The sequence below is a fragment of the Sarcophilus harrisii genome, chromosome 1, assembly GCF_902635505.1.
Source record: "Sarcophilus harrisii chromosome 1, mSarHar1.11, whole genome shotgun sequence".
Lineage (NCBI taxonomy): Eukaryota > Metazoa > Chordata > Mammalia > Dasyuromorphia > Dasyuridae > Sarcophilus > Sarcophilus harrisii.
This window is the reverse complement of record NC_045426.1, coordinates 313079969-313088105: the sequence shown is the minus strand read 5'-3', so window position 1 is coordinate 313088105 and position 8137 is coordinate 313079969.

Below are 8137 nucleotides of genomic sequence, written 5' to 3'. Positions count from 1 at the left end.
CACTGCCCTTGTAGGTAATATATGAAAACATTAAATAAGGCCAATTTTAGCTTCGAAAAAAGTGTTTTACTCTCCCCTCCAGGAAGTGTTTGCCTCTCTGCCTCTGCCTCTCTCTCTCTCTCTCTCTCTCTCTTTTTGTTTTGTTTTGTTTTAGGTTGCCATTTCTCTATGGTTAACTTACAAATCACTTTTGATTTGCACCTCTTTAATGCACTAATCATATATTATTTATGTTTCTCTTCTATCTAGTGCAGATTACTTTTCTGCTAAAGATATTCCCATAGAAACTTGGTTGTGTGGAATTGAAGTAGTTAATGATTTTACTAACCACCTTGATTTGCTTGAACTACCTTTCTATTCAGAGGAGACTGAACTGACCTGGGAATCAGAATGAGTCAAACCAAGCATCCCTTAAACTGGATATATGAAAGATCCTTTGCAGTATAGCTTGCTGAACCCAGAACTCTATTATGCCAGCAACCACAGAACTGGCTCAGACTGAACTGATCCCCAACATACTAAGGGTTTTCTGGGGATCCTCCATTCTGACTCACTTCCTTATACCTAGAGGGGATTTTGTATTATCTAAGAATAACCCAACCCAATGGCCAAACCTGATTACCTACCCCTACCCCCGACTTGTGGTTTTTGTCTTTATAACCCTTCCAGAACTCAGTTCTAATAGTTGATCCACATGCATGTCTGCTTGCTTTAGAGGAATGTAACATACATATGTCCTAATTCTATTTGTCTTCCTCAGACCAAACCTTGAGATTGGCAATTAGGGCAGGTATTAGCCAGAGTTCCTCTAAGTTCCTATGATTTCTGACCTTGAAAACTTTTAGAAGAGAAATAATGGTCATGATTTAGAAACAGCATCTGGGAGGTACCAGGAGAGGGCTGATGAAGGAAGAGAAGGCCAGGATTGAGCACCACCCAGGACTCCATTCTGGACTCCCTCATCATGGAAAGTGATGATTATGGCCAATGCTTGTCTGATGGCTAGGATTAGAACACGATTGAGAATGGAGAAGTGTTAGCTAACTGAATTAATGTTGATCAGGGGAAAAAGAGCTCATTGGCTCTAAGCAGGAAGTGATGACACAGCTTAGGTTTGATCTGTAACTCCTACTCTACCTTCTGGATTTCAGAGCAGTGGGCCACTTTTATTTACCTATCTAATCTTCATTTCCAATTTTCTCCTCCAATCTGGTGATAGGAGAAACATATAGAAAAAAAAAGCCTTTTGTCCTCTTCTCGACAGCCAAAGTAGCTAGTATTTTAGAAGTTTACTTTTTTAACGCCTTATTTTCATTCCTGTCTTGTTCGAAGTTATTGGAGGGAGAAATGGAAGGCTGTTTCCCATGAGTTTATTTCCATATGAATGTCTGGAATGGGGTTGAGGAACCAAAATCCAAAGAAAAAGGGAATTTTTAAATTTTATTTTATTATAGCTTTTTATTTACAAAACATATGCATGGGTAATTTTTCAACATTGACCCTTGCAAAACCTTTTGTTCCAACTTCTCCCCTCTTTCCTCCCACCCTCTCCCCTAGATGGCAGGTAGTCCAATATATGTAAAATATGTTAAAGTATATGTTAAATACAATATATGTATACATATTTATACAATTATCTTGCTGCACACACACATACACAAAATCTGATCTAGAAAGAAAAGTAAAAAAACCTGAGAAGGAAAACAAAAAGGCAAGTAAACAATAACAGAAAGAGTGGAAATGCTATGTTGTAGTCCACATTCAGTTCCCATAGTCCTCTCTCTGGGTGTAGATGGCTCTCTTCATTACTGAACAATTGGAACTGGTTTGAATCATCTCATTGTTGAAGAGAATCGCGTACGTCAGAATTGATCATGTAGTCTTGTTGTTGCCATGTATAATGATCTCCTGGTTCTGCTCATTTCACTCAGCATCAGTTCATGTAAGTCTCTCCAAGCCTCTCTGTATTCATCCTGCTGGTCATTTCTTACAGAACAATAATATTCCATAACATTCATATACCACAATTTATTCAGCCATTCTCCAATTAAAGGGCATCTAATCATTTTCCAATTCTTTGCCTCTATGAAAGGGCTGCCACAAACATTTTTGCACATACAGGTCCCTTTCCCTTCTTTAAGATCTCTTTGGGATATAAGCCCAGTAGTAACACTGCTGGGTCAAAGGATATGCACAGTTTGATATCTTTTTGACCATATTTCCAAATTGTTCGCCAGAATAGTTGGATTCATTCACAGTTCCACTAACAATGTATCAGTGTCCTAGTTTTCTCTGATAATGATTTGGAGCACCTTTTTATATGGCTAGAAATAGTTTCAATTTCGTCATCTGAAAATTGTCTGTTCATATCCTTTGACCATTTATCAATTGGAGAATGGCTTGATTTCTTATTAGAGTCAATTCTCTATATATTTTAGAAATGAAGCCTTTATCAGAATCTTTGAATGTAAAAAATGTTCTCCCAGTTTACTGCTTCCCTTCTAATCTTGTCTGCATTAGTTTTGTTTGTACAAAAACTTTTTAACTTAATCAAAATTATCTATTTTGTGACCTCTAGTTCTTCTTTGGTCACAAATTTCTTCCTCCTCCATAAATCTGAGAGGTAAATGATCCTATGTTCTTCTAATTTATTTATAATATCATTCTTTATTCTGGATCATGAACCCATTTTGACCTTATCTTGGTATATGGTATTAGGTGTAGGTCAATGCCTAGTTTCTGCCAAACTAGTTTCCAATTTTCCCAGCAGTTTTTGTCACACAGTGAATTCTTATCTTAAAAGCTGGGGTCTTTGAGTTTGTCAAACACTAGATTGTTATAGTTATTGACTATTTTGTCCTGTGAACCTAAACTATTCCACTGTTCAACTGCTTTATTTCTTAGTCAGTACCAAATGGTTTTGATGATTGCTGTTTTATAATATAGTTTTAGATCAGGTACAGCTAGGCCACCTTCATGAAAAAGGGAAATTTTTGAGTTTTCCACAGTTTAGACTGGGGTAAGAGTCAGAACCAATTTATCTTAAAAAATAAAATAAAATAAAACAAGCCTTTCCAGATTGCTTATGTTAAATGTATACATATGCCTGGACTGTATTCCTTTTAAACTTGAGATAAAAGGCCTCATTTCCAAAATATATAGAGAACTGACTCAAATTTATAAGAAATCAAACCATTCTCCAATTGATAAATGGTCAAAGGATATGAACAGACAATTTTCAGATGAAGAAATTGAAAGTATTTCTAGCCAAATCATTATTGATCAGAGAAATGCAAATTAAGACAAGATACCACTACACACCTGTCAGACTGACTAAGATGACAGGAAAGGATAATGATGAATGTTGGAGAGGAATATGGGAAAACTGGGACACTGATACATTATTGGTAGAACTGTGGATGGATCTAACCATTCTGGAAGCAATTTGGAACTATGAACAAAAAATTATCAAACTGTGCATACCCTTTGACCCAGCAGTGTCTCTACTGGGAAAGGGACCCACATGTGCAAAAATGTTTGTGGCAGCCCTTTTTGTAGTAGCTAGAAACTGGAAACTGAGTGGATGCCCATCAATTGGAGATTGGCTGAATAAATTGTGGTATATGAATGTTATGGAATATTATTGTTCTGTAAGAAATGACCAACAGGATAATTTCAGAAAGACTGAAGATACTTACATGAACTGATGCTAAGTGAAATGAACAGAACCAGGAGATCATTATACATGGCAACAAGATTATACGATGATCAACTCTGATGGATGTGGCTCTCTTCAACAATGAGATGATTCAAAAACCAGTTCCAATTGTTCAGTAATGAAGAGAGCCATCTATACCCAGAGAGAGAACTATGGGAATTGAGTATGGACTACAACATAGTATTTCTACTCTCTCTGTTATTGTTTGCTTGCATTTTTGTTTTCCTTCTCAGGTTTTTTTTTACTTTCTTTCTAGATCCGATTTTTGTTGTGCAGCTTGATAACTGTATAAATATGTATAATATATTGTATTTAACATGTATTTTATATCTGCCATCTAGAGGAGGGGGTAGGGAGGAGGGGAAAAGTTGGAACAGAAGGTTTTGCAAGGGTCAATGTGGAAAAATTACCCATGCGTATGTTTTGTAAATAAAAAGCTATAATAATAATAAAAATACATAATATTAAAAAAAAAGAAGGTAGGATATATGATAATGATTCTGGATGAAGTCTTTGCCACCAGAAATAGCAAAACTTATCCCTAATGAGACCAACATATTGATTGATATAGGTTATGGGAGGGAATGGTAGGAACTATTTACAACACATAACTTCCAATTAAACAACATATAATACATATTGAATGCTTCTAAGAAATCAATAAGTCCTTAGAAATATACCCTGGAAGCTTGCTGTCCTTCATTAAGTAACAGATTATAAAACATTGTTAATAGAGAATCAAAAATAAAATTGGAAATTCAGTAATTAGGCTAGATTGAAATCAGAGTACTATGGAAGACCAAAATATTGTTCACAAATGTCTGCAACATTCCATCAATCCATAAAATTAAAAATATATGTATCTATATTTGTATTATTATACCAAATGTTCATAAATTTCCAAACAGTATAGAATGAAAAAAATTAAATATCTTGGGAATTGGATGAAATGTGTTAACTGATTGTTAGTGGAGTTGTCCTGAAATTGAGAAGAATGAAACTGATAATAAAAGACAAAGTACAATAAATAAATAAATTAATTAACTTGAGGAGATAGACTCATGTGGAAAATGAGCTTTGAAAAGCCCACTTGGTTGGGAGGAAAACATACCACTTTTGCCTGAGGATACCTTGGTGCTGATGAAAGGCTGAAGTGTGCTGCTAATCTCACAGAATATTGAGGTTCTTTGGTATACATACACACCATAAGGATCTAACACTTAATTCCTCCACTAGTTTGTGTAACTGGGTTATTGATCATTCCTAGTTTGAGCCTGAGACTTCAACCACCTAAGTGGAATGGCCTCCATTGGTTAGTTAAAATAGCTCTTTCTCTTTCCATCTTTTTGGCTGCATTTTTGGGGATTTCCCTCTGCTGTGTCCAACATGGATGTCATGAACTGAACCATGAAGAGGGAGGGAGACTTGTCTTTCCTTGCTTACTTTTCTTTTATTCCAGCTCTGAGAAATGGATCTGGGGGTTTTGTTTCTGCTTTGTGTTTCCTCAGTTTCAGAGGCAGAGGTCATCTTGACCTGACTAGGAATTTGAGCCATAGTAACCTTGGGGCCAGGATTCCAGGTGAGGTGATGCAGCTAGACAGGCCAGCATGGTAAATATGAGAAGCCAGGATGCTTGAGACTTGAAGCAATCAAAGCCTGAAGAGAACTCAAAGATACCTCAGAAGTGAGAAAGCTTGAAGAGAACTGATTAGCTCTCATCTAACCTGCTTGCTTCAACTTTACCCTGCTCTTCCCACAGAAGGGGGACATTGATATTTACCAATATCAGTGGTCTTTGGGACTAGAATTATGAAGGAAGGGAATGACTTAAACTTTTGTCTTCCTTGACATTTATCACTACAGTGTGCATTCAGGAAACGTTTGCTGTAGTCAATAAATCCACCACTATCAAGCCAAATGACAGGAAAACCAAAAATCTTCCATAACATGGAGTGATTTGACTCTACCTTATTAACGGTGGTTGAGAGCAAGTGAGAGTAACAATATAGTCTGAATCTTTGGAATCTGGGAGTCCAGAGGCATTAGAGCATTTTCCAGGTTCTGAAAGTTGAAGGCAGTTTTGATATTTGGATATGCTTTTTTCTTTCTTTCCATTTCCCTTCCCTCCTTCTCCCCTCTCCCCCCAGCACTGCATGGAAATAGACCTTTATTTCAACTTGTTCCCCCCAGCACAGCATGGATAGGAGTGAAAACGAGTGCAATTCTTGTTAACCATAACTTAACCATTATCTTACTTGAATTATTTTCACTCCCATTTTTCTTCTGTTAACTTTGCCACCAGTTCTAAATTATGTGCAATATGGCCCTATTTCCAAAGGGAAGAGACTTTGTTCCAGTACTAATCCCGATTTGGGAGAAACACGCATAATCCATAAACCTGGTCTATAAGTGCATATATTTTAGACAGGAGGATAACTGGGGTTTAAAATCGATTAGGATAACGGCATACTGGATTACATTTGGAATGTAGCACAGTGTTTTTAAAAAGCATAAAGTCCCCTCTGAAACAAAAGCCTAAGTTTTTAATACTATTCTTCCTTTCTGATTATGTGATGAAGCTGCAAAGCATGAAATACTATTATCTCTGTAGAGTAAAAGTTGCAGGTAACCCAAAGGACAATGAAGAGGCATGGAGGGCATGAGAAAATTGCAGCACATTATGAAAGAAAAATTGCACAGGAAAAGTTGTATAAAAGATATTATCAGAGAAATGTGTGATTGGAAAAGGATGTGGGCTGGTCAAATGAAGAGAAACACATGCCTATATGCGCATAAGTGCAGACACACAGATACAAAGACACAAATCTCTTAACCACTGGATAATCTGTGCATTCTGCTGCCGTTTATCCACCGTCAAGTGATTTGAAGGACTTTTGGCACATTGGGTGGATCTACTTATGAAGGTCTGGTGCAAGAATATAGACAAGAACCACAAAGAATGAGGGGGTATGGATGAGACCTGGACCATTTTGAATTCAGGAGTTTTATTCTCCTGTTTCCAAATCTTGTTGTTTAGGGTGTTAGTAATTTCCATTTCTCTATATATTCTGGTCGAATTTCTGAGTGCTTCTTCAAAACCATCAATTGGATTTCTTTTCTATCCTCAGTCTCTTTTTACAGTCTGATCTACTTTAGCCCCTATGAATTTAAATTCATATTTACCTGAAAACTTAGAATTGTTTTCTACCTATCAAAATTTGGCTTCTCATAGATGTCAAAGTTCTTTTAGAATGAAAATTTTTCCAATTGTGTTGGTCTTCATACTTCATTTTTTGAAAAAGACCAATGACATCACCAGTGACAATGTCTTGACTTGCATGTGGACGGATGGGCAAAGTTGCACAAAATCAACAGTCTCTTCTAGAGTCATCCAATTCCAGTAGGAGGACAAAAGTTAAGACTGGTGATAGCCCAGGATGCAGCAGATAAACTTTCTGTCTTTGATGTCCAATTAAGTTCTAAGCATCCACAGTGCCTCCTTTAACCGTTATAGCAAATGGAACAAATTGTTCTCATCTGCTCATTCTTCCTAGGGAAATCTTCACATGCAAATAATCTCTTCTGCTTCTAAGGTGAGAGGGGAAAGTAAGATAGAGTGAATGTTGAAAGCAATATAGTATAATGAAATTAGATTTTTAGTCAAATAACCTGGGTCCAAGCTTGATCATTTTCTACCTTGGATAAGCCATTGAGCAACTCTAGGGCTGAGCTTCCCAAGTGTGAAATGAAGAAGTTTACTTAATTACATCTCAAGATCTCTTCCAGCTCTAAATCTATTATGACTCAAACTGAAAGAAAAAGAATTAGGAAGGAGATTTGGAGGATGTTTTGGAAATATGAAAGCCAAAGATGAAATTGTTGGAAGAGGGGAAAGGATTTGATGAGAAAAAGGACTTTAGTTGGAGGAGAACACTTAAAAGTGTAGGAGAAAGATTAAAGCTTTATTAGGAACATGGATACCAAAAAAAAAATCAAGAAATTGGGTGCTGAAAGTATTAATGAAGTACATTGCCACAACAGTTCTACAGGGAAGTTGGTTATAAGGGCTGTTTGTAAGATGGACAAAGGAATGAGAATTTTGATTCCAGAAAGTATGGAGAGCAAAGATTTGGTGCTTGATTTTCTTTACCTACCATAGCCAAATAATTTTCATATATGCCCAAGATACAAACAAATCTCCCTCCTAGCCAGTTTATCAGAGAGATAATTCCCATTAGAGGGAAAAAAAAGTTTGTGTTAAAAAAAATAAAGATCTAAAGAGATAGAAAGGAATCATCATCTGTGTCAGTGGAAGGAAATTAGAAAAAAACTGAAAAAAGACAGTATGAAAGGAATACTGACATATTGATATTACAAAAAAAAAAAATTAATGACAGAGGAAATGGATCCATGCATACA